We start from the raw sequence: 21,106 nt of genomic DNA, 5'->3' as shown, positions 1-21,106 counted from the left end.
TGTTTTTTTTTTGTTTTTGTTTATGTTGTTGTTTTTTTTTTTTTTTTTTTTTTTGTTTAAAATGGTGGTCGGGAAGGATCCCGGAAGTGAATAAAATGAGTGTGGTTTTTTTTTTTTTTTTTGTGATATATATATATATATTTTTATTTTGTTTTTATGTTTTGGTTATTAAAAATAAAATAAAATAAAATAAAATAAATAAAGGTAAAGTGGGTAAAGGAAGGGTAGCGTGAATCAGCATGTGGTTTAAAAGGTGAGTAGGTATGGGTTTGATATATATAAATATATATAGAGAGAGAGTGGGGAACAAGGGGTGGTGGTGCTGTGCAAAAGATGGAGTAAAAGAAAATAATAAAAAAAAAAGAAAAGAAAGGGGAGTGGGAAACAGGAGTGCATGGAGTAGTTTATATAATAATAAGAGTAATAAAAAAAAGGAAAAAAGTAGACCATTTGAGATTTGTCTGGGTTTTGGAGCAGTTCATGCCGAGAAAAGGGAAGTAGAGGAGAGAAAGTGTGTGTGGTGTCTATGTGTGGGTGCTGGATGCATAGCGGGAGTCGACAGCGGAGGCGGAGAAGCGACTGGCGCTACGGGTGGTGGAGGCGAAGATGCCGGCAGCGGAGAGATTCAGGACTACAGCAACAGCAAGGACTCCATCAAAACCCTAAAATCAGGCGAGCGATTGACGCCTCTGGCCGAGAATCTCGGCATGGTTCAGAGGTGCATCGATTCCATTGCTTCCGGGGCTTCTTCAACCGATCCATCATTGTGCGGATGGCCGGTGAATGAAAAGGCCGGAACTGGCAGGACTGAAACTGGCGGTCACCGGAAAACGGCCGGCGCGGAGGTGTTTATTCGGATTATTGAGGGCGGCGAACCTTGATGGAGTGGTGTTGGCAGCGAACAGTGAGGAAGTGAGAGAGAGTGCGAAAGGTATGGGTAGAAAATTCCAGCGGGCAGCAAAGGCAGAGGTGCCGGCCGGCTGCCCGCCGGTGAGAAAAAAAATACAGGTTTAAATCTTATTGCTCTGATACCATGTAAAATTTGATGTATATTATTGATTGATGTTCAACAAGATTGTTATATTTATTCTGTTTACAATGATTCATATATAGAAGAGAAGAAGGTAGTAGGTGAAGGGGTAGTGGAGGTGGTAGGTGGAGTGAGTGTTAGTGGAGGTGGTAGGTGGAGTGGGTTATGGTAAATTCTAACACGTCTGGCATTTCCTTGTTCAAAAAAAAAAAAAAAAAAGATTCATTGTTTGGATATATTGTTTCAACAAGAAACATGTTTGTTTTCTGTTTGATGAAATGCCTCAATGAGTTCTCTACATAAAGCTAACGCAGTAGGCTTGTACTTGGTGGCTATATCACATGTTTTGAATATTTCTGTGCAAAAATTTATAATGTTAATTGTGTGGGATTGCAGGTTTTGACCATATCAATAATTTTTTTTATAATAAAAAAATGCTTAGATTTTTAAATTTCTAGAAAAGGTTTTTAAAGTTGTGAGTTGCAAAATGCTGTGACCATTATTTACCATAGTAGCGATGATGCTGTTCTAAAAATGTTTTACCCTTCTAATGACATTTTATAGTAGAATAGATATAGATATAGATTTATTCTTTCATTGAAAAGGAGAGAGGGATAGGAAGTTGTTGGTGTAATAGATTTAGCACCTTGTAATAGATCTTATACTTGATAGAAATATTAGATTGCATAGAGTCATCGAATAAGGTTTTATTCTTCACTGGATTTTAAATATCGGGTTTGACTTTTACAAAACATGTCGACTGCAGCTTGACCTACATTGGCACCTGCAAAAGGTGGTAGTGAACAAGGTGGTACCCGAATTTTCGGCCCCTCCCAAAAATACTCTTCAAGGGACATTGCCTCTCACACAACCCTAAAGCCCAGGTTGGAACTTCTGCAATTTCCACATTTTAGTTACTTATTTAGGTTTATAATTCTCTTTAGGGTTTGATTGCATAATATGAATATTCTGGAAAACCATTAAGGTGGATACCGTCTAATAAAACGGATTATATGGTCTGAGGTAATGATATCCAATTGTGATCCTTAAGATGCAATTTGAGATTTGAGTCTCCTATTGTCACGCAAGTTAAGCCTTTATGATTTTAAGGATTTTGACAACCCTTACTAGGAACTTCATATTTCAAATATTTGGAAACAAGAATTACAATTTATACTTGATAAAATGGCTAAGTTTTAGTATATAATGCATGAAATGAAATCTGAGCCTTTCAATTTGAAACATCATAAACAGTAGGTACACTGAAGCAATTTCACTCATAGTGAGGAAATGCACTCAAAAGACTCAGATCAATGACACCTCTGCTCAGAAATTGAAATTTTCACTTGTAGTGAGGGAATGCACTCAAAAGATTCAGATCAATGACATCTCTGTTTAGGAGAAGTTGAAATTTGAGGATAGCTTCTACAATAAGAAAGCTTAATAACCATGTGCTGATAAAGACGGTGATGGTCTGGCCTTGTCAACCCAATCATGATACTTAGGGATGGGACTTAACTAAGAAATTTGGCTTCAATTTCTTTCTGGTTCTTTGCAATTTCCGCCCCTTGTCCCTTTCTCTGCCGACAGGGGGATTGTGAAAATAATTATTTGGCAAACATTTTTTAGTGAAGTGAAAAACATATTTGAATATAAGGGCCACATGTTTAGTTTTCCAGCACAAAAGACGAACACACAACTAAAGCTGGGGGTGTTCTAAAATTGAATTTGCAAGAGTTTGAAAAATATTGTGGTTGACAGCTGATATGGGTATGGGGAGCCCCTCTATTTCAAATACCAGGCATTGTGATGTTTTTGGTTGGGTTCTGGTAGTACTTCAAACCAGGCCTATCCGTTCTTGTTTATTTTTTCTTTTTTTAATTCTTTATTTATGCGGCCATGGTAGTACTTCTATGTCATCTACATATATGCATGCAGCTGTTCTTCTTTCTAACACCTATCTACAGAAACTGGTCACTAATTGGTATATTTGCCGCAGAAAGGATGGGCAAGACGCTAAAAAGGAATTGCCGAAGCGGAATCTCCGTGATGAGTTGGAGGATCGGGAACGGAGGCATTTCTCGTCGAAGGATAAGTCCTATATTGGTAGAAAGGTTTTTGACAACCCTTTTTTGCAATATATTTCTTCCTTTACTATTGTTGTTGTTGTTGTTGTTGTTGGACAGTATTTTGTAATTGTTTTGTATCAAATTATTTATGGTTGTAGACGATAGAGATCGTAGAAAAGGCAGCCACCTTCTATTGGAAGGTGAACACTACCTTCCATTCTGCTTTGTGTACCAAAAACACTAGCTATGCATAAGTAATTATTCAACTGATTTCCTACTTATTTTACAGGGGCAAAGGAGATGTTGAAGATCACCTCATTCCATGCAGTGTAGATGCTGATGATGCCAATGTAGAACTTAAAAACGACGATGGAAGGTTGTCACTCATTGCAAACTTACTTGCAAACTTACCTGAATTAATTCTTATGCTAACAAAAAGCTTATACCAATGGCCTGATTTGTTGTTTGAATTGTATGACTCTTCAACTTGTGGTGTGATTGTCAATTATGCTTGATAGACCTGCTCCATTTTTTTCAAACCAGTTACTAAAAAGGATGAAGTGTTTTTAAAGTATAATCTTGAAGACAATATGCAAATGTGCATGTGAATATAGTTGAATTTTTTTTTTCTCTAACACTTGATGACGTGTAAATGTACTATTTGAATTTTGTTAATACCGAAGTATCATTATTTTGTGTTTAGTGACGACACGACAATGAGGATGATGAGGATGACACAGAAGCTCTTTTGCTTGAACTTAAACAGATAAAGAAGGAAAGAGCAGAAGAGAAGCTCCATAATGTAAGTTCTCTTTTGAGATATTTCCAGCTGTCTATTACAAAATATTTAATGGTGTGTGCTTTATGGACGAAACGACAAATATGTTTTTTATTTTTATTTTTTTAGTAGTGGAAACCGGGAGTTTATTATGAATTTGTGGTCTTGTAAGATTATTCATGATTCCACCGACTTTGTCCATAACTGATAAGTCATGACTAGGGCATTTCTAAACTTCTGAATTCATGATTTTATATGAACTTGTTAGATCTGAACACATTGACGCGGCATATTGTGGTTGTACCCTCAAAATTGTTAATATCACGTTGACCACTTTATGGCCTCACCACTGAGCAAAATTGTTAACGGCAGTATTCCAAATACTTACCGACCATATCATGCCTCACGATCGACAAAAGCAAGAAGAAGAGCTTAAGGTCAAAGTTGTAAAATTTAATGTATAAAGAGAAATAGAGGGAGAATAAATTGTATGTATTATTGATTGTATTGAATATGTTTACAATGATTCATATATATAGAAGAGTAGAGTATGTAGGTGTGTAGTAGGTGGTAGTAGGTGGTAGTGGTAGTAGGTGGAGTAGGTGGAGTAGGTGGTAGTGGTAGTAGGTGGAGTAGGTGGAATTTTAACAGCCCCCTCAAACTCAAGGAGGATAAACAGAAACCAACTTGAGTTTGGAGAGAGTAACAAACAGGAAAATAAAAGGACAATAAAATAAAATAAGATAGGAGACACTGTATGGTTGTGTCAAATCGTTGTGGAAGACACAGAATGGTCGTATCACACCGTTGGAGAAGACACTGTATGGTCGTGTCGGACCGTTGTAGCAGATAATGTCTGGACAGTTCACGAGGTCACACCGGACCGATGTAGAAGCTAACCGGAATCAATGTCGGGACAGTTTATGGGGTCATGCCGAACCGTTGGAAAAGCTAACCGGAATCAATGTCGGGACAGTTTTATGGGGTCATGCCGGACCGCTGGAAAAGCTAACCGGAATCAATGTCGGGACAGTTTTATGGGGTCATGCCGGACCGCTGTAAAAGCTAACCGGAATCAATGTCGGGACAGTTTACAGAGTCTTGTCGGACCCCTAAAAAGTCGCACCCTCAAAAGATGTGCCCAATCTGTCAAAAGGCGTGCCCAATCCATAAAAAGGTGTGCCGGACATTATGGCGAAGCGCGTGACTACCTTAGCTTGCGCGCCCATGTTGTCGTCTAGCGCCGAGTGGCGCACGATGCGCGTGTCTGCCTTGGCTATTTAACCAAGATGGAGGCTGAGGCTGAGGCAGAGGCTGAGACAAAAACCTGCGAAAAACCTCTGAAAAACTCTTCGTTTTGCTGAGAGAGATACTCTGTAACACTCTGGTACCCAGAAAATGGCCTCTTCTTCCCATGGTCTGCTCACGCTCTTTCCCGACCTCAATGAGTCCACAAGAGAGATAACTGGTGCGGTTGCACTTGAACCTCAACCAAGCGCCTCTGGTTTTGCTCCGTTGAACTTTCCGATGCGGTCAGTGGAGCAAAGAATGGCAGTGCAATCGGATGTTGAGGCCAATCAGTATACATTGAAGTCATGTGTGGAGACCATGACTGCAGTCACAAACTTGTCGCACCGGCTCCAGAGTAGGACAAATGAGGTGCAGTAGTTAAACACCCAATTGGCTCTGCTCCAGCGCATGTATAAGGATGCGCGAGCAGAAATATGTGTACTAAAAGTGGAAAACAAGGAGCTGAAGCGGAAGGCCACTGTGATGTTCCGATTTGGAGGTCCGCCATATGCTGTAGTGGAGGAGCAGGGGGGAGTGAACGTGCTCAGCGGCGTGGGAAACACGGAGGCAGCACCGTCAAGGGCCGCCCAGGACGGAGGCAAGAAGAAGAGACCGGCGGCAGAGTAGAGAAGAAAAATCCCGCCTGTGGATGTGGTTGTTTTTTTTTTTTTTTTTTTTTGGTGTAAAAGTGTGATCGGGGTTGATCCCGGCATGAAAAAAATGACAAGTTTGTGGAATGAAAACCGAGTTGGCTGTGAATGGATTGTTTTTTTTTGTTTTTGTTTTTGTTTTTTTTTTTTTTTTTGAAGAAAAAAAAGAATAAGATAATGAAAAAGGGGTTGAGGCGCACCAACTGAGTTGTAGAATAATGAAATATTGATGAAAAAAAGAAAGATAAAAAAAATAAAATAAAATAAAATGAAGGTAGTGGGAACATCAATCGGTGAGTGAGGTGCAAAAGGTGAAGGAAAGGGTTGGAAAGTTGACAAAGTGATGGATGGCCTTGGGTAGAGAGAGAGAAAAAGGGACCAGAGAGAGAGGGAGTGGGTTGATTAAAAAAAGGATTGTGGGTTTGAAAGTGGAAATACGAGATGAATCTGCGTTTTTTTTTTTTTTTTTTTTTTAATGGGTGGTGGTAAGAGCTTAGTCCATTTTCATTGGAACACGATGAGGGAGACAAGGAGCGAGAGCCGAGAAGGAGCCTGATTTCAACTTAAAGAGCAGCCCCCTGTTTTGGTTGTTCTTCTCTTTCAACTAAAGAGAGAGCCCATCCGAGCCCGAGAGAGCACAGGCCGCCGTTGCATGCTTCCTCTGTCATTTTCCGTTCCAACACCAGCGGCGAGTAGGGATTGGCCTGGGCACCAGATCGGCAATTGTAGTAGGAGGCGCCACGTCTGGAGCAGGGTACAGTGTTCCTCTGAAGCGCACCGTAGCTGATGTAGCGTGTTGAGGCTAGGATGCGCCTGCTGACCTCAGAATTGAGCCCGAACTCCTCGTCGTCGGCGAGGCACTCGGCGATGGTCCCCCTGCATTCGGATCTAGTGGTGGGTAAAACCCCCCACCCGACCACCAACTGGTGCTCGTGATCCACACTCGCAACGACGCCGTATGATGAGAAGAAGATCAGAGTGGTGATGAAGCATAGTGTCAAGATCTTGGAAGAGGTAGCCATTGTTGTCGTTGAAGCTTTTTTTTTTTTTTTTTTTTTTTTTTTTTGTTGCTTTGGTAACCCTTTGCTATGTGCTGTGCTGTGCTATGAGAGAGAGGTTGGTTCAATCATTCCGAGAGCAAGCTCGAGTGGGTGTTGCTGGGTTGCCTCTGAGAGAGAGAGGATTTGGGCAATGATGGGAAGGTATGTGTAGAAAATAAGCGGAATAGATTGAGGACCGGCGGAAGGCTAAGGTGAGGTTGCCGCCCGCCGGTGAAGCGAAAAATGCTAGGTTCTAAACCTGCTCTGATACCATGTAAAATTTAATGTATAAAGAGAAATAGAGAGAGAATAAATTGTATGGATTATTGATTGTATTGAATATGTTTACAATGATTCATATATATAGAAGAGTAGAGTATGTAGGTGTGTAGTAGGTGGAGTAGGTGGTAGTAGGTGGAGTAGGTGGTAGTGGTAGTAGGTGGAGTAGGTGGAATTTTAACAAAAGTAGTAGCATTGGTATGAGGAAACCCTCTTCTTAATAATCCAACATCTTTTAATGTGAAAAGGAGGTCAGTTTTTCCTGAAGATCCCAACTTCCGTATGGTTCTTCATTTCTTGAGGTTCGCTTGTGAGTTTGGGTAGAGCAGTGTTTAGATATTATTATTTTCTTATTTGGCATTTGGTCAGGTGGGATGATGACGTGGTGTTTAAGAACCAGGCTCGTGGTGAGTCCAAGGCTCCCAAACGCTTCATCAACGACACCATCAAGAATGACTTTCATTGGAAATTTCTCCACAAATACATGAAGTAACTTGCCATCTTTTAAGTTTCATGTCCAGTTGAATTAGATCTAGTAGCGCTCACTCTTAAGAAAGAGCTTGATTGTGCAAGTGTGAATTAGGTGAAGAAAACGATCTAAGAAATTGAGATTCCATTGTAATATGTGTACTTTCCATGAAATTGTCGAGAATTGATTGATTGATGTCTGTGTTCTACCTTGGTGCAAAGCAACTATTTTTGTTTGTTGAATAATTATTATGTGATCAGATTCCATTAGGACTGAGTAAAGAATTCGTGAAATCCGTAATCCGATCCAGTCCAGTCTAATTCAGGAGGTTTGGATTGATTTTTTAAATTCGTGGTTCGGTTTTGGATTGAAGAATTAAAAATCCGTAGTTCACAGATTGGTTCTGGATTGAACCTCATGGTTCCGGATTGGAACCGATCTGGACCATATACAAATAGTCTATATTTTTATTATACACCATCCCGCATAGTATCTTCTCTTATTCCATATAAAACCTAAATCCAAACCTAAACTTGCATAGTATCTTCTTTTATTACTTTTGTTTGTTAGTTTTTAGTTTAAATTTGTAATGATCTAAATACTTATAGTAGAATCAGTTTTCTTATGGTTATTTAAATTCTAGAGCAGTATGTCGCTATTGTGAAACTAATATAGTGCTATATTTATGTTTTTATGAAATTAAAGCATTATATATATATTTTTTGTCATTTAATTATATGAATCCGTAGTCCTAAACCGATCCAATTCATATTTAAATGGATTGGTTTGGATTAGTTCCACGATTTAAACGAATTAAATTGGTTATAATATCCAGGAACTGTAGATAACAGATTAGTCCTGGTTTTACCCCAATCTGATCCAATCCGGACCATGCTCACCCCTAGATTCCATAGCTAAATGTTGTTTCGTTGTGTGAAATTGGAAAATAATTGCTTGATTCTCTATTGAGTTTCACCTTTTGGAACATTGTTGGTTAAAAAGTTGGTTTTACCTCTTTCTTTCTTTTTCATTTCTTTTTTATAGAATTTTTTTTTTTTTTTTTTTTTTTTTTTTTTTTTTTTTTTTTGGGTAGGATCATGTTGGTTGGGATTAAACATGTTGGTTTTACTCCATGGTTCAATGCACAAAGAAGATCCAAACTACCAATTCGAAATTTTTCGATCTCACCAGAACTAACGGCAGAATCTATCATCTAAATATAGAAAAACTTCACTCTCCAACAACAAGTTGACGGTATATCAGAAAGGGGGTGAGTTCGTCAAATGTAGAGAATTTTTATCAAAAAGGAAAATTCCTTTGAAGAATAGAGACGAAGTCTGGCGGGGAATACTTGCAAAAGCAGAAACAGAGAAATAATTCTTTGCACTCTGCAAAGAAAGATGTCCTTTCGATTACGTCACAAAATATCTCAAATTAAAAACATTTTCGAGGGATCATTAGAAACGAGAGAGACCCCATATATTAGCCCCTTTAATTCATTTCTTTTTTTAAATGAAGAATTAAAAAAATTGACAGAAAATAATATTTTGTTTGTAAGTTGAAATTTTCTACAATATGAGTTATGTCAAAATTGTTGTTTCTCTGTTTACAGTAAAGACGACAACATTAGATTAGGGATACACAGGAATAATATACACGATTTATATACTGATGAAGAACTCTCCTTCTCTTCTGATAACAAGATCCGAAACAGTGGTCCATCCGCCCAATCTCCTTTTACCTTGAAGGACTTTCAAGAACAGCCAAAACTACATGGAGGAACAATTCTTTGCACTATATAAAGAAAGATGTCCTTCTGATTATGTCACAAAATACCCTCAATTAAAAATATTTCGAGGAATCATTACAAACGAGAGAGACTCCCCTATATATTATTTTCTGCCCATTTTTTTAATTCTTCATTTAAAAAATGAGGGATGAAACAAGGTATAAAAAACGTCACCACAATAACTATTCCACTGCAAAAGTATATTCCTCTCTATCATTAAATGTTTTTTAGTACCAAATAAATAGTCAAAGTGGCCCACGTATAAGGACGAAGATGCCTCATTCAAAATAATTCAAAAGTATAATCATTTTCTTACTTTTGGAGAAGCTGAGGTTGATTTGAGGTCTGATTATGGAACCAAGTGATATTTTAAAAAATTGATAAAAAAGTAATTCTTTTATTTTTTTTGACATTTTTATAACTTTTTTATATAAAAAAGTTAAAAACTAAAAAATTGACCTTTTTAACATGTTCCCAAACTGCCCTAGGGAGTTGAGAGCTATTTATCACTATTTTGATTTAGGACTTTTCTCATGTGTGCCTTGCATATGGTATGCAAGGCACTTACACCCTTCCATTTTGCATTTACACATTTATATGTATTGGGTTATATCAAAATATTTGGAAACTTACACATTGGTGACCTGCTAAGCAGGTCACTTTCCAGGTAAATTAATAAAATAATATATTATATGACTAAAGGTGTAAATGGTCACAAGAAAAGTATAAGTTTTCAAGAAAGGCGTAAGGAATTTCAGAAAAGGCGTAACTGATTACTGAAAAGTATAAAGAAAAGTATAAATCATTTACACCTTTTATGAACACTTACTCCTTTTGTGTAAGAATTTTTGGCATAAGATTTATACTCTTTGCTTCGAACATACACCTTTTGTGGAAGCCCAAGTTAAAGCTTTTCGGAAGTCACTTATACCTTTTGTGAAAAAATAAATTCATCAAATTTACACCTTTTGCTTCAGCTTATACCTTTTCGTGGAATTGCTTATCTTTTTTTTGAAAAGTTACTCCTTTTGTGAAATAATTTTTCTCATAAGATTTATACTTTCTTTTTCTTCAAACTTACTCCTGTTGTGAAAGAGTATATAACCACAAAAGTATAAGTGTTATGCCAAAAATTCTTACACAAAAGGAGTAATTTTTCAAAATATATATAAGCACTTCCACGAAAAGGTATAAGGTTAAGAAAAAGGTGTAAATTTGATGAATTTTTTTTTCCACAAAAGGTATAAGTGACATCCAAAATAGGTTTAAATTGGCCTTTCACAAAAGGTGTAAGTTCGAAGAAAAAGTATAAATCTCATGCCAACAATTCTTACACAAAAGCAGTAACTTTTCAAAAATGGTGTAAATATTTTCACGAAAAGTATGACGGAGTAACATTTCAAAGCGTTGATAACCAGAAAAGGAGTAACAAGGGGTTCATTTCAAAATGTTCGTAAACACAGAAGGAGTAACATATGTTCATCTGAAAGTAGTAAACACAGAAGGAGTAACATTTCGAAGTGTTCATAAACCCAATTGAGACAACCACTGAACAAATCAAAGGGTCGTGACCCCCGCTGACCACCCAAGCGTCGGTGGGCTCCGGTGCTCACAGCCTTCTGAGATCGGCACCTCCACCGCAAATCAAAGGTTTTTTTGAAAGATTGGCTATCGATTTTGGTCTCTCTGTGTCGATGTCGGTCTCTCTCTGTCGATCCCTGTTTATCTCGGTCTGTCTCCAGCGATCTTGGTATGTCGGTGTCCATGTGGGTCTCTTCTCTGTCGATCTCTGTCGATTTCGGTCCCTCTGTCGATCAGTGTCCATCTAGGTCTCTATGTCTGTGGATCTCAGTCTATCTCTCTCTCTCTCTATCTCTCTGTTCGTTGCTCTATACTAAAAACGGTATCTATATCTGTCGATAACAGTCTGTCGATCAGTTATACCTTTTGTGGAAAAATAAATTCATCCAATTTACACATTTTCCCTAAGCTTATACCTTTTTGTGGAAGTGCTTATATTTTTTTGAAAAGTTACTCCTTTTGTGTAAGAATTTTGGCTTATACCTTTTCTTTGAACTTACACCGTTTGTGGAAGGATAACTTAAAGCTTTTTCGCAAGTCAGTTATACCTTTTGTGAAAAGATAAATTCATTAACTTACACCTTTTGCTTAAGCTTATACCTTTTCGTGGAAGTGCTTATATTTTTTTTGAAAAGTTACTCCTTTTGTGTAAGAATTTTTGGCATAAGATTTATACCTTTTCTTCGAACTTACACCGTTTGTGGAAGGCCAACTTAAACCTTTTTCGGAAGTCACTTATACCTTTTGTGAAAAGATAAATTCATCAAATTTACACCTTATGCTTAAGCTTATACCTTTCGTGGAAGTGCTTATATTTTTTTCGAAAAGTTACTCCTTTTGTGTAAGAATTTTTGGCATAAGATTTATACCTTTTCTCCGAACTTACACCTTTTGTGGATGCCCAACTTAAAGCTTTTTCGCAAGTCAGTTATACCTTTTGTGAAAAAATAAATTCATCAAATTTACACCTTTTGCTTCGGCTTATACCTTTTCGTGAAACTGCTTATATTTTTCTTGAAAGTTACTCCTTTTGTGAAATAATTTTTCTCATAAGATTTATACTTTTTCTTCAAACTTACACCTTCTGTGAAAGAGTATATAAGCACAAAAGTATAAATGTTATTCCAAAAATTCTTACACAAAAGGAGTAACTTTTAAAAAATGGTGTAAGTATTTTCAGTAAAAAGTGTAAGCTTAATCAAAAGGTGCAAAATTAATGATTTTTTTTTTCCCCAAAAGGTATAAGTGACTTCCTAAATAGGTTTAAGTTGGGCTTTCGCAAAAGGTGTCAGTTCGAAGAAAAAGTCCAAAGTATAAATCTTATGCCAACAATTCTTACACAAAAGGAGTAACTTTTCCAAAATGTTGTAAATATTTTAATGAAGGAGTAACATTTGAAAGCGTTGATAACCAGAAAAGGAGTAAGAAAGGGTTCATTTGAAAATGTTCATAAACACAGGAGTAACATATGTTCATCTCAAAGTAGTAAACACAAAAGGAGTAACATTTCGAAGTGTTCATAAACCAATTGAGACAACCACTGAACAAATCAAAGGGTTCGTGACCCCCGCTGACCACCCAAGCGCGGTGGGCTCCGGTGCTCACAGCCTTCTGAGATCGGCAACTCCACTTGCACCGACGCCGCAAATCAAAGAATTTTTGAAAGATTGGCTATCGATCTTGGACTCTCTGTGTCGATATCGGTCTGTCTCTGTCGATCCCTGTTTATCTCGGTCTGTCTCCAGCGATCTTGGTCTGTCGGTGTCCATGTGGGTCTCTTCTCTGTCGATCTCTGTCGATCTCGGTCCCTCTGTCGATCAGTGTCCATCTAGGTCTCTATGTCTGTTGATCTCAGTCTATCTCTCTCTCTCTCTCTCTCTCTCTCTCTCTCTCTCTCTCTCTCTGTCCGTTGCTTTATATTAAAAACGGTTCTCTTTTACATTGACATACTTGGTTGGATTTGGGGTCGGAGTCGCTATTCCAAGCCCTCACAGACTCGTCTTCTCTGAAACGGAGTTCTACTGGGACAAAGGCCAAGCCCTCCGAAACGCCCTTGTCTCTCACATTGCCATTATCCGAACAAGAAAAATACAGTGTGATTGGATTTTAGGAACTTACAAAAAAAACGGAACTTGGACGTTTTGCGAAGCTACTTACATCTCTTTGTGGCATAGATCTATATGTTTTCTCCGAACTTACACCTTTTCTAAAAGTCCAACTTAAAGCTTTTTTGGAAGTCAGTTATACCATTTGTGAAAAAATAAATTCATCAAATTTACACCTTTTGCTTAAGCTTATACCTTTTCGTGGAAGAGCTTATATTTTTTTGGAAAAGTTACTCCTTTTGTGTAAGATTTTTTGGCATAAGATTTATACCTTTTCGTCGAACTTACACCGTTTGTGGAAGGCCAACTTAAACCCTTTTCGGAAGTCACTTATACCTTTTGTGAAAAGATAAATTCATCAAATTTACACCTTTTGCTTAAGCTTACACCTTTCGTGGAAGTGGTTATATATTTTTCGAAAAGTTACTCCTTTTGTGTAAGAATTTTTGGCATAAGATTTATACCTTTTCTCCGAACTTACACCTTTTGTGGAAGCCCAACTTAAAGGTTTTTCGGAAGTCAGTTATACCCTTTGTGGAAAAATAAATTCATCAAATTTACACCTTTTGCCTAAGCTTATACCTTTTCGTGGAAGTGCTTATATATTTTTTTGAAAAGTTACTCCTTTTGTGTAAGAATTTTTGGCATAAGATTTATACCTTTTCTTCAAACTTACACCGTTTGTGGAAGGCCAACTTAAACCTTTTTCGGAAGTCAATTATACCTTTTGTGAAAAGATAAATTCATCAAATTTACACCTTTTGCTTAAGCTTATACCTTTTCGTGGAAGTGCTTATATTTTTTTTGAAAAGTTACTCCTTTTGTGTAACAATTTTTGGCATAACTTTTATACCTTTTCTTCGAACTTACACCGTTTGTGGAAGGCCAACTTAAAGCTTTGTCGGAAGTCACTTATACCTTTTGTGAAAAGATAAATTCATCAAATTTACACATTTTGACCCTCTCGTGGAAGTGCTTATATTTTTTTTGAAAAGTTACTCCTTTTGTGAAATAATTTTTGTTATAAGATTTAAACTTTTTCTTCAAACTTACACCTCTTGTGAAAGAGTATATAACCACAAAAGTATAAACTTGATGCCACAAATTCTTACACAAAAGGAGTAACTTTTAAAAAAAAATATAAGCACTACCACGAAAAGGAATAAGGTTAAGAAAAAGGTGTAAATTTGATGATTTTTTTTTTTCACAAAAGGTATAAGTGACTTCCGAAATAGGTTTAAGTTGGCCTTTCACAAAAGGTGTAAGTTCGAAGAAAAAGTATAAATCTCATGCCAACAATTCTTACACAAAAGCAGTAACTTTTCAAAAATGGTGTAAACATTTTCACGAAAAGTATGAAGGAGTAACATTTCAAAGCGTTGATAACCAGAAAAGGAGTAACAAAGGGTTCATTTCAAAATGTTCGTAAACACAGAAGGAGTAACATATGTTCATCTCAGAGTAGTAAACACAGAAGGAGTAACATTTCGAAGTGTTCATAAACCCAATTGAGACAACCACTGAACAAATCAAAGGGTCGTGACCACCGCTGACCACCCAAGCGTCGGTGGGCTCCGGTGCTCACAGCCTTCTGAGATCGGCACCTCCACTGGCACTGCCGCCGCAAATCAAAGGTTTTTTGAAAGATTGGCTATCGATCTTGGTCTCTCTGTGTCAATGTCGGTCTCTCTCTGTCGATCCCTGTTTATCTCGGTCTGTCTCCAGCGATCTTGGTCTGTCGGTGTCCATGTGGGTCTCTTCTCTGTCGATCTCTGTCGATCTCGGTCCCTCTGTCGATCAGTGTCCATCTAGGTCTCTATGTCTGTCGATCTCAGTCTATCTCTCTCTCTCTCTCTCTGTCCGTTGCTCTATATTAAAAACGGTTCTCTTTTACATTGACATACTTGGTTGGATTTGGGGTCGGAGTCGCTATTCCAAGCCCTCACAGACTCGTCTTCTCTGAAACGGAGTTCTACTGGGACAAAGGCCAAGCCCTCCGAAACGCCCTTGTCTCTCACATTGCCATTATCCGAACAAGAAAAATACAGTGTGATTGGATTTTAGGAACTTACAAAAAAAACGGAACTTGGACGTTTTGCGAAGTTACTTACATCTCTTTGTGGCATAGATCTATACGTTTTCTCCGAACTTACACCTTTTCTGAAAGTCCAACTTAAAGCTTTTTTGGAAGTCAGTTATACCATTTGTGAAAAAATAAATTCATCAAATTTACACCTTTTGCTTAAGCTTATACCTTTTCGTGGAAGTGCTTATATTTTTTTGGAAAAGTTACTCCTTTTGTGTAAGATTTTTTGGCATAAGATTTATACCTTTTCTTCGAACTTACACCGTTTGTGGAAGGCCAACTTAAACCCTTTTCGGAAGTCACTTATACCTTTTGTGAAAAGATAAATTCATCAAATTTACACCTTTTGCTTAAGCTTACACCTTTCGTGGAAGTGCTTATATTTTTTTCGAAAAGTTACTCCTTTTGTGTAAGAATTTTTGGCATAAGATTTATACCTTTTCTTCGAACTTACACCTTTTGTGGAAGCCCAACTTAAAGGTTTTTCGGAATTCAGTTATACCTTTTGTGGAAAAATAAATTCATCAAATTTACACCTTTTGCCTAAGCTTATACCTTTTCGTGGAAGTGCTTATAATTTTTTTTGAAAAGTTACTCCTTTTGTGTAAGAATTTTTGGCATAAGATTTATACCTTTTTTCGAACTTACACCGTTTGTGGAAGGCCAACTTAAACCTTTTTCGCAAGTCACTTATACCTTTTCGTGGAAGTGCATATATTTATTTTAAAAAGTTACTCCTTTTCTGTAAAAATATTTGGCATAACTTTTATAGCTTTTCTTCGAACTTACACCGTTTGTGGATGCCCAACTTAAAGCTTTTTCGCAAGTCAGTTATACCTTTTGTGAAAAAATAAATTCATCAAATTTACACCTTTTGCATCGGCTTATACCTTTTCGTGAAACTGCTTATATTTTTCTGAAAAGTTACTCCTTTTGTGAAATAATTTTTCTCATAAGATTTATACTTTTTCTTCAAACTTACACCTTCTGTGAAAGAGTATATAAGCCCACAAGTATAAATGTTATGCCAAAAATTTTTACACAAAAGGAGTAACTTTTCAAAAATTGTGTAAGTATTTTCAGGAAAAAGTGTAAGCATAAGCAAAAGGTGCAAAATTAATGAATTTTTTTTTTCACAAAAGGTATAAGTGACTTCCGAAATAGGTTTAAGTTCGGTTTCACAAAAACTGTCAGTTCGAAGAAAAAGTATAAATCTTATGCCAACAATTCTTACACAAAAGGAGTAACTTTTCCAAAATGGTGTAAATATATTAACGAAGGAGTAACATTTCAAAGTGTTGATAACCAGAAAAGGAGTAACAAAGGGTTCATTTCAAAATGTTCGTAAATACAGAAGGAGTAACATATGTTCATCTCAAAGTAGTAAACACAAAAGGAGTAACATTTCGAAGTGTTCATAAACCAATTGACACAACCACTGAACAAATCAAAGGGTTCGTGACCCCCGCTGACCACCCAAGCGTCGGTGGGCTCCGGTCCTCACAGCCTTCTGAGATTGGCAACTCCACTTGCACTGCCGCCGCAAAGCAAAGATTTTTTGAAAGATTGCCTATCGATCTTGGACTCTCTGTGTCGATGTCGGTCTGTCTCTGTCGATCCCTGTTTATCTCGGTCTGTCTCCAGCGTGGGTCTCTTCTCTGTCGATCTCTGTCGATTTCGGTCCCTCTGTCGATAAGTGTCCATCTAGGTCTCTATGTCTGTTGACCTCAGTCTATCAACGGTTCTCTTTTACATTGACATACTTGGTTGGATTTGGACTCGGAGTCGCTATTGGAAGCCTTCCCAGACTCGTCTTGTATGAAACGGAGTTCTACTGGGAGAAAGGCCAAGCCCTCCGAAACGCCCTTCTCTCTCACATTGCCATTATCTGAACAAGACAAATACAGTGTGATTGGATTTTAGGAACTTACAGGTTTTCGGGGGAAAAAACCGAACTTAGACGTTTTGCGATGTTACTGACATTTCTTTGTGGCATAAGATTTATACTTTTTCTTCGAACTTACACCGTTTGTGAAAGCCCAACTTAAACCTTTTGTGTAACAATTTTTTTCATAAGATTTATACTTTTGCTCCGAAGTTACACCTTTTGTGGAAAAAAAAATTCATCAAATTTACACATTTTCCTTAAGCTTACACCTTTTCGTGGAAGTGCTTACACCATTTTTCAAAAGTTACTCCTTTGGTGTAAGAACTTTTGGCATAACATTTATACTTTGTCTTCGAACTTACACCATATGGGAAAGCCCAACTTAAAGCTTCGTCGGAAGTCACTTATACCATTTGTGAAAAAAAAAATTCATAAAATTTAGACATTTTGCTTAAGCTTACACCTTTTTGGGAACATATTTACACCATTTTTGAAAAGGTACTCCTTTTGTGTAAGAATTTTTGGCATAACACTTATACTTTTTCTTCCAACTTACACCTTTTGTGAAAGACCAAGTTAAAGCATCTTCGGAAGTCACTTATACCTTTTGTGAAAAACAAAATTAATGAAATTTACACCTTTTGCTTAAGCTTACACCTTTTTGGGAACATATTTACACCATTTTTGAAAATGTACTCCTTTTGTGTAAGAATTTTTGTCATAACATTTACTCCTTCTGTGCTTATACACTCTTTCACAGAAGGTGTAAGTTGGAAGAAAAAGTATAAATGTTATGCCAAAAATTCTTACACAAAAGGAGTACGTTTTCAAAAATGGTGTAAGTATTTTCTCGAAAAGGTGTAAGCTTAAGAAAAAGGTGTAAATTTGATGATTTTTTTTTTTCCCAAAAGGTGTAAGTGACTTCCGAATAAAGCTTTAAGTTGGGGTTTCACAAAGGTGTAAGTTGGAAGTTAAAGTATAAATGTTATGAAAAAAATTCTTACACAAAAGGAGTAACTTTTCAAAAATGGTGTAAGCCCTGCCACGAAAAGGTGTAAGCTTAAGCTAAATGTGTAAATATTTTGTTTTTTTTTATCACAAATGCTATAAGTGACTTCCGACGAAGCTTTAAGTTGCCGCTCACAAACGGTACAATTTCTTGAACAAAAGGAGTAACTTTTCAAAAATGGTGTAAGTATTTTCACGAAAAGTATGAAGGAGTAACATTTCAAAGTGTTCAAAACCACAAATGGAGTAACAAAGCGTTCATTTCAAAATGTTCGTAAACACAGAAGGAGTAACATCAAGTGTTCATTTCAAAGTATTCGTAGTAAACACAAAAGGAGTAACATCAAGTGTTCATTTCGAAGTGTTCATAAACAAATTGGGACAACCACTGAACAAATCAAAGGGTCCGTGACCCCCGCTGACCACCCAAGCGTCGGTGGCCTCCGGTGCTGACAGCCTTCTCAGATCGGCACCTCCATTGGGACCGCCGCCGCAAATCAAAGGTTTTTTTCTCTCTGGCTATCGATCTTGGTCTCTCTGTGTCGATGTCGGCCTATTCTCCGTCGATGTCGGTCTCTCTCTGTCGATCCCTGTTTATCTCGGTCTGTCTCCAGCGATCTTGGTCTGTCTGTGTCCATGTGGGTCTCTTCTCCGTCGATCTCAGTCTATCTCTCTCTCTCTCACTCTCTCTGTCTGTCCGTTGCTCTATATTAAAAACGGTTCTCTTTTACATTGACATACTTGGTTGGATTTGGACTTGGAGTCGCTATTCGAAGCCCTCCCAGACTCGTCGTCTCTGAAACGGAGTTGTACTTAGAGAAAGGCCAAGCCCTCCGAAACGCCCTTCTCTCTCACATTGCCATTATTTGAACAAGACAAATACAGTGTGATTGGATTTTAGGAACTTCTAGGTTTTGGGGGGAAAAAACGGAACTTACACGTTTTGTGAAGTTACTCACATCCCTTGTGAAAAAACTTACACTATTTGTGAAAAGGTTACACATTTGTGAAATAATTTATTTTATAAAATTTAGACCTTTTCGTTGAAATACTTAAACCTTTTGTGAGATGTATTAGTAAAAATCATGTCTATTAAAAAATTTACACGTTTTATTGGAACTTACACTTTTTATGAGAACAGAACTAAACCTTTTTTGAAATAAGTTACATCTTTTGTGAACATGCTTACACCTTTTATGGAAATCTGAATTATATTTCCCTAAATTTTAAACCTTCAATGGGAAGTTACACCATTGTGACATATCTTTCATGTTTTGTGAAAATTACATACATGTTTTTGAAAATATACACCTTGCATGGAAGGAGTATTTGAATAAAATTTATACCTTTTGTTAAAAACATAAACCTTTTCTGAATGATTACACCTTTTTGTGGGAATGCTTACACCGTTTCTGAATGGTTACTGTGAATAACTTTTTCATAAAATTTAGACTTTTTATGGGATATTACAACTTTTCTGCCAGCAAAACTTACACCTTTTTAAAAAATTTACACCTTCTATGGAAAATATGTTTTCAGCAAGTTTACACCTTATTTTAAAAGCTTACACCTCTTCTAAAAAGGTACTCCTTCTGTGAAGCAAACATGTTTAAAAAATTGTACACCTTTTAAATAGGAGTTACATCTTTGGTGAAGACAGTTAGACCTTTTTTGAAAATTTACACGTTGTATGGAAAATAAGCTTTTGATAAAGTTTGTTACGGCCGTTTGGTAACACTTACGTTTTCAGTTTTCTGTTTATATTTACAAAAATTTAAAAAACTCAAATAAAAACTTGTTTGGCAAAATTTTTGATTTATAAATCAGTGGTCTCAGTTTATAAATTTGGCCAAAAAATAAAAACACAAAAAATGTGTTTCCATTTTGAGCTTTCAGTTTTTTTTTTTTTTTACCACCCAACACTAGCCACCACCCACCACCATTTTCCACCACCGTCTTCCGCCTCCGCCACCACCACCCACCCCCACCCCCACCACCACCACTACTGCCCACCACCCACCACCCACCTGCCATCCAACCGCCACCACCCACCACTTGCCATTACCATCCACCGTTTGCCAGCACCACCTACTTGCCACCACCCACCTGCCACCACTAGCCACCCACCACCACCTGCCACTCACCTGCCACCACCACCACCCACCACCCACCACCACCATCACCTATCACCCACCTGCCACCACCACCCGCCACCCGCCACCACCACCACCCACTCGTTACCACCTATCACCCGCCACCGTCACCCACCCACCCACCCACCCACCACCACCACCACGATCCGCCACCTACCCGCCATCCGCCATCCGCCACCCACATGCCACCACCACCCGTCGCCACCACCACCACCACCACCCGCCACCGTCACCCACCATGACCACCCGCCACCACTCGCTATCCGCCACCCACCTGCCACCACCACCCACCACCCGCCACCATCACCACCACCACCTATTCGTTACCACCCACCACCCGCCGCTGTCACCCATCCACCCACCCACCCACCATTACCACTCGCCACCACCTAGCACCTACCACCACCCGCCATCCGCCACCCACCTGCCACCACCACCCACTTGCTACCACCCACCACCCGTCACCGTTACCCATCCACTCAGCACCACCACCCGTCACCTACCCGCTACCACCACCCACCACCCGCCACCACCACCCACTCGCTACCACCTGCCACCATCACCCACCCACCACCACCACCACCACCCACCACTCACCGTCACCACTTTCCACCACCGTCTTCCGCTGCCACTTACCACCACTCGCCATTTCTCACTCTTTTTTATATTTTAAATTTTTTTTAAACATTTTGTCAATTACGAAACGCGTTTGTAGTTTATGTTTTTCAAAAAATAAACAAAAACTAGTTTATAAATTTTTTGTAAATATAAACTGAAAACGTAAACGTTACCAAACACACCAAGAAATTATTTGACAAAAGGTATAACCTTTTCAAATATGGTGTATGTTTGTCCGTAGAAGGTGTAAATGACCATAGAAAAGATGTAAGT

At 38.0% G+C, this 21,106-nt stretch overlaps 1 pseudogene; it reads left to right on the top strand.

The window, feature by feature from the left end:
* The first annotated feature begins 1,783 nt into the window (after nucleotides 1-1,783).
* On the top strand, nucleotides 1,784-7,651 carry LOC114280266 (uncharacterized; annotated as a pseudogene).
* Nucleotides 7,652-21,106: the final 13,455 nt, after the last annotated feature.

This window comes from Camellia sinensis, chromosome 7 (assembly GCF_055761805.1).
Source record: "Camellia sinensis isolate YWXY chromosome 7, ASM5576180v1, whole genome shotgun sequence".
Taxonomy (NCBI): Eukaryota; Viridiplantae; Streptophyta; class Magnoliopsida; order Ericales; family Theaceae; genus Camellia; species Camellia sinensis.
This window is presented reverse-complemented; position numbering and strand designations above follow the sequence as displayed.